This window comes from Bos indicus x Bos taurus, chromosome 4 (assembly GCF_003369695.1).
Source record: "Bos indicus x Bos taurus breed Angus x Brahman F1 hybrid chromosome 4, Bos_hybrid_MaternalHap_v2.0, whole genome shotgun sequence".
NCBI lineage: Eukaryota > Metazoa > Chordata > Mammalia > Artiodactyla > Bovidae > Bos > Bos indicus x Bos taurus.
In genome coordinates, this window is record NC_040079.1 from 65194679 (window position 1) to 65201826 (window position 7148).

Sequence of the window (7148 nt, forward strand, 5' to 3'; positions counted from 1 at the left end):
CTCACCCTTTAACACATCTCTTTCCTGCCCCATCTGTTAGGTAAAGAAACAGATAAAGTCAATGAGTAAATAAAACATAATCTGGACATTACAGGATAGGATATTTCATGTTTCACTTTGTGTTTAAATTTCTTCAAACTCATCCACTTTAAAAAGCTGAAGGTTGAGTTATGATTCAGTCTCTTTAGTTTCAAATAACCCTTCAGATAGTCTCTGAATTTCATAATAAATTGCCACCAGAAAAGTCATATGATTTCTAGTATTCCCTCATTGCTATGTGTTGTTCGCTAGAACAGAAAGGAGGAAAACAAACCTGGGTGCATTGAAGTCTCCCTAGTGTTGTATTTATAGCATCCTCAAGAAGATGGTACTACGTGAAGAGCATCTTCTGACCACCTAAGGGCGGCACCTTCCTTTAGCCCTTCCTACGATGAAAGTGAAAGTTGCTCAGTCCTGTCCAACTCTTTGCGACCCCATGGACTATACAGTACATGGAATTCTCCAGGCCAGAATGCTAGAGTGGGTAGTCGTTCCCATTGCCAGGGGATCTTTCCAACCCAGGGATCAAACCCAGGTCCCCCACATTGCAGGCAGATGCTTTACCAGCTGAGCCACAAGGGAAGCCCCTTCCTGTGATAGCAGTGGCTAATGGTAGTCATTAGGAGAGCAGTAGTTCACACCTGCAACCACTCTAAGATGTTTCCCTCACCTGCAGTATAGGGTTTCTTGGTATTAAAGCTAAAAGTAGCTCCTTCTTTAGCCAATTCTATTAGCCCTTACAACAATAGCATTTTTAGGAACTGGTCACATTAGAATCACCTGGGTCTCTTCTGACCATCCCAGTTCTAAGGGTGTATACTTGACCAATTAAATGTGAATCCCTGGAGCTAGAAGCCAGGCATTAGTATTGTTTAAATCTCCCCAAGTGATTTGCATGAGAATCCAAGACTGAGAACCACTACTCTAGAACAATCTTAGTTCTATGAATAGGTTAACCACTCAACCTTAGATTTCAGTAGCATCACTAGATAGCTCTAGGCAGATTTGTTGTTGGGCCACCAAGGAGCAGCTGTGGAGTTGGCACACTTTCCCCCCCAGGATCTTGGTAAACTTTCCATGAAGTTAAATTTAACTAATATCTAGCAATATGATGAGCTCTGGGAAAGCAAAAACTAGTTGTATTTGACCCCTGATCTTCAGGAGGTTAAGGTCCGGTTGCAGGGCAGTAGAAAAAGCAGGGATGGAATAATCATAAAAATAAGTCACTCAAACATGAAGTGTCTCATGTATTAGTAGAGGAGTACTACAGAAGGGCCAGGAAAGGATACTTCGAAAGAGTTTGTGGAGGCTCAGTCAAGCAGAGGGGAATGCATACACAGAGGCTCAAATAAAAGCCAGGCCAAAGACAGGACTGATCTGTTTTGATATGGCTATGGATTTGGGGGTGATGGGGAGAAAGTCTGAAGGTGGTGGAGAAGATTAACATTATTATATTTCCATTTATTCTTTCATTGTTAATTTTAAGAAAGTATGTGTTACATTATAAAAGTAAGAAAATAGACATAAGTAGAAACTCAAACAGCTAATATATACATGAAAGAAAGCTCAGTCTGAAGAAAATGCAAAATTGAACCTCAATGAGACACCATTTCCTACCCATCAGATCGGCAAACAATGTGACAGTAATAAAAGCCAGTAAGGATGTGGAACAATGGGAACTTAGCTATCAGTAGGAATGTAAATAGGTATGAGAACTTTGGGGAGAAATTTGACAATACCTTGGTAGAGTTGAAGATACATAAACTCCAGAACCCAGAAATTCCACTCCTAGGCATGCACTTAGAGAAACTCGTACAGATGAACCCAAGGAGATGTGTATAAGAGTGTTTTAAATAGTATTATTTGTAAAAGTAAAAAGTTAGAAACCCTAAAAGTCTATCAATGGAGAAAAGAAGAATAAAATGTCATATATTTAACTATTGCACAATAGTGAAGTAAACTACAGCTGTAAGTATCAACAGGAATAAATCTAACAAGCAAGATATTAAGGGGGAAAAGTAAGTTACAAAAAATTTTTACTGTATGACATCAGTTATGTGTGTTCAGTAGCTCAGTTGTATCTGATTCTTTGCAACCCTAGGCTTCTCTGTCCATGGGATTTTACAGGTAAGAATACTGGAGTGGGTTGTCATTCACTTCTCCAGGGGATCTTCCTGACCAGGGATCAAACTTGTGTCTCCTGCATTGGCAGGAGGATTCTTTACCACTAGTGCCATCTGGGAAGCCTGATATCAGTTATCAATAAAGCTAAATAATATATTTTGTTTGGGGACTCATGTAATCTAGTTGTGATTTAAATACAGGCACAGAAGTAAACATGAAATTCAGTATATTGGTAACAAGAAGAGAAAGGAGAATGGATGGCACAGTGTGTATGATCAGAGAAGAGTATACAGAGAACTTACAAGTATATTTGTTCTGTTTTATTTTGTAGCTTAATAGAAGGGACACATGCAATTTTATTTATTTATTTATATTGATGTATCATTGATGACAATGCTGTGTTAGTTTCGAATGTGCAGCAAAGTGATTCAGTTATGTATATATATTTTCAGATTATTTTCCGTTATAGATTATTACAAGGTATTGAATATAGTTCCCTGTGCTATACAGTAAATCTTTGTTGTTTATATATATCATGTATAGTAATTTGTCTCTGTTAATCCCATACCCCCAATTTATCCCACCCACCCTGCTTTCCCCTTTGGTAACCATAAATTTGTTTTCTGTGTTTGTTAATCTGTTTCTATTTTTTATATATATTAATTTATGTTATTTTTTTATAATCCATGTATAAGTGACATCATATAATATTTATCTTTCTCTTTCTGACCTATCTCACTCAGTATGATATTCTCTGGGTCGTCCACATTGCTGCAAATAATAATATTTCATTCTTTTTTAGACTGAATAATATTTCCTTATATACATATATATTATACATATATATGTATGTATTATATATACATATATATATTATACATATGTATATGTATAATATATATGCACACATATATAATCCTTTTTATCTTATTGGATTCAGTTTGCTAATATTTTCTTGAGAATTTTTGCATATTTATTCATTAAAGATTTTGGTCTATAATTTTCTTTTTGCTATATTGCTTTAATATTTTTATTTGTCTGCTGTTCTGATTGAGTGATTTCCATTATTCTGTCTTTCATATCACTTATTCATTTTTCTGCATTATTTGGTCTGTCGTTCATTGCTTTCAGATCTGTTTTTATCTCAGCAATTGAGTTTTCTAATTTCTACTAGTTCCTCTTTATAGATCCCTGTTCCTTGTTACAGGGACCTGCAGTTCTGTCAATAACCTTTCTTATTTCCTTTAGCATGTTTGTCACTTCTGTTTTGAACTCAGACTGTAGCAGACTGGAGATGTCTATTCTACTGGTCGTTCTTTCAGGGAATTTCTCTTCTTTTAATTTGGAGTGCTTCCTCTGCTTTTTCATTTTACTTAAATTTCTCTATATTAAGTAGAGACAGAGAAATTTCTGTCTCTGCTGCTGCTGCTGCTGCTGCTAAGTCCCTTCAGTCATGTCAGACTCTGCGTGACCCCATAGATGGCAGCCCACCAGGCCCCGCCGTCCCTGGGATTCTCCAGACAAGAACACTGGAGTGGGTTGCCATTTCCTCCTCCAATGCATGAAAGCGAAAAGTGAAAGTGAAGTCGCTCAGTCATGTCCTACTCTTAGCGACCCCATGGACTGCAGCCTACCAGGCTCCTCCATCCATGGGATTTTCCAGGCAAGAGTACTGGAGTGGGGTGCCATTGCCTTCTCCCAATTTCTGTCTCTACTTATATTCAATTATCTGCTGTGGTCCTAAGGTGCCGTTTTTATGTGGGAACATCCCTGGGTAGATGTGTGAGTCTAGTATTTTTGGTGTGAGGACTATTTTTGGTATGGATGCCTGCTGTGTCTTTCCTGAGTATGCTGGTTGTTATCCCCTTGATGCGACTGTGATTGGTATGGGGGGTGGCCAGAGCCTAAGCTGGATGTTGGCTGAGGCCTTCTCTTTGCTCTGTGGCTGTCATGGTTTTTGTCAAGGGGAAGGTCTACTCCCCAGTTTTGGAGGAGAAGCCTTGAGGGTTGGGTTTGATAAGGCTCTGTTGCCCTTACGTGTGTGCTTTGGAGTACATCAGGAGATGAACACTGGAGCAAGTGAGGGTTGTGGGGTCACAGGTAACCTATGCACAACCCATGCAGGCATCCAAGGTTCTGCTGAGAATCAGCCCAAGATTGTGCCCGTTTCCCCTTTGTGTTTGTCCCAGACCTAGTGCTAGATGGGCACTGGAGACCAGGGCATGATGGCTTCAGGAATTGAGGTGGTTGTGCTGCTGCCTGAGAGCTGGGCTGCCTATATGGCACAGCTTTCCCAGGATCTGTCAGCCCCAGATCTGACTCCAAGCTATGGTGTGAGGTAGGAGGAACTGGAGCAGTCTTGCCTAGAAAGGAACCTCTGAGTACTCCTCTCCAAGGGTTGTCTGCCTGGGATATGCGCTTCCGTAATGCCACCCAATATGCATACCAACAAAGTCTGCTGCTGCTAGAGCTGCTCCTGGCCTGCCCCAGCTGCACAAATGCTGATAATGGGCTCTAATGTTTGCCTCAGTCCCACCGTGTATGTGTGTGTGTGCTCACAAAGCCCGCAGAAGCCAGAGCCCTGCTGCTGCCATAACCACGCTCTTATGGTGGACCCATGGCCCCTCCTGTACTTGCTAACAAGCTGGAGTGTGGTTCTTCCAGCTGTCTCTACACAGTTGGACCAAGTCTTCTCCCAGGGTCCACCTGCTGGAGCCTGAGTTTCAGCACCCAGCTGCTATGTGTACCAACAGCCCTGCCCAGCCTGGGAAGTACTGCCACATGGCAGTGGGAGCTCCCAGGGTGAAGAAACCTTTCCTCTTTCACAGCTCCCTCTCATAGATGCCAGTCTCTTCCTGACTTTTGGTATTTGATTGGTTAGTTGACTGAGATGTAGCTGAAAGTGAAAGGTCTAGAAGAAATTAAACATATTCACTTTTGTACAAATTATATTTGAAATGCCTGTGGAATATTTAAGCAGATACGTCAGGCAGTCAAATCAATGTAGGACTCTGAAACTTAAAAAATGGTTCAGTGATGGAAATATGTATATGGGTATCGTCAGTTTATGGAGGTATGTGAATCATGAGAAGTTCTAATGGAAGCGTATAGAGTTAAGAGGGAAACAGACTGAACATGAGCATTTTAGTTGAGAGAAGGGTTAGTCAAATCGTAGACAAGATCATGGAGAGAATAACCATGGGTTGGAGGTTCCAGGTGGATAAATCCTAATGCGTTAGGAAAAAGCCCATTCTAGCTGCAGTAGTAAACTTTTGTCTCTTCCAGATTAAAGATCCTCTTGCACAATATCACATCCACTCCTGAGCAAAGGATTGCAGTGTAGGCTTCTTTTTGTCCTTTTGCATATTCAAATTAGCATAGACTTTTGGTAAGAGAAGCATCATCACATTTTAAAGGAAAGAGGAAAAACACTGGGAGAGTTTCAATTCAGGCTTGTGTGGGCATGTATTCAGTCCTTTTGCTCATCCTACTCTTCCTGCTTGTTGTTCTGTCGCTCAGTTGTGTCCAGCTCTTTGCAACCCCATGAACTGCAGTATGACAGGCCGCCCTATCCTTCACAATCTCCCAGAGTTTGCCCAAACTATGTCCACTGAGATGATGATGCCATCCAACCATCTCACCCTCTGTCACTTCCTTTTCCTCCTACCCTCAATCTTTCCCAGCATCAGGGTCTTTTCCAGTGAGTTGGCTCTTCCCATCAGGTGATCAAAGTATTGAAGCTTCAGCATCAGTCCTTCCAATGAATACTCGGGGTTGATTTTCTTTAGGATTGACTGGTTTGATCTCCTTGCTGTCCAAGGGACTCTGAAGAGTCTTTTCCAGCACCACAGTTAGCAGAAAGTGTATTGACACTTTCAATCTTATCCCATATTCATCCTAGTTTGAATTGTTTAGGATATCAAACTCCTGCTGGTGGGCTGTCCTCTGTAACAGTGTTCAATTTGCCACCTTGCTACAGCCCATGAATTTGATATGCACAAGTTTTTTTCTCTCTTAAGTTCAGACTTGGGCTTCTGACTTCAACTCTTTAACCTTTCCTCTCCTTCTCCCCAAGTCCTACCAGGTCAGATATGTGGGGGAGGCATCAGTGGAGTTCAGCATTTTAAAATTCACAATATTTTTTTTCTGATGATTTAGTTAGTGGTTTATCCAGGCAATTATAAAATGAGACCTAAGATTTATGGGAAAGAGAGAATCTTTCTGAAAAGCTTTGAATCCCAAAGGACTGGGCAGAAGACAGTTTCCATGTGTGGCAGGTTTGTACTCAAACCACTTAGTATTTATATTAGAGAAGATGGATGTGAAAAGAAAGCAGGAAGCAGAAAGATGATGTGAGAAATATTCATGATAAATTTTGCTTAATTTACAATGCTTAGTCACATCTTACATTGTAAATAATATGTCCATCATCAATTATAAAGTATGGAGTTTTTTTTACTTAAATCTGTTATTGCAAAAACTTAATTGGCATATTTCTAGGTGTATTTTAAGCTGCTTGGAGGTAGAAAAGATAGCCTTATGCAATTCTGTATCCCCAATATTTAGTATAATTACTAAATTATATAAAAGACACAGAATGAATAGATGAATAGAAGAATAAGAGCAAACTCTTGTACAGTGCTTACTTGTATAGTACTTGAAGAGTGCAGGTAGAATATGCCTGGCATATATTAACTCATGTTAGTTATTTACTTTCAAATTACCATTCATTTACATAAAAGGGTGAAATTATAAGTTTTCTGAACTGTTAGTCCTATAAAAAAGAAAAACCGCAAAACTTAAGATGTTGACAGAACAAGATGGCAGAGGAGTAGGTGAATGTGGAGTACATCTCTCTGTACAACAGGAATAGACCTTCAGACACAGAAGTGCATGCAGAACACCAGCTGAGAGCGGACAGGAGTACCTGACCAGTGGAAAAGAATATATAGACCCAGGCAAAACTCGGTAGGATGAAGGAACTA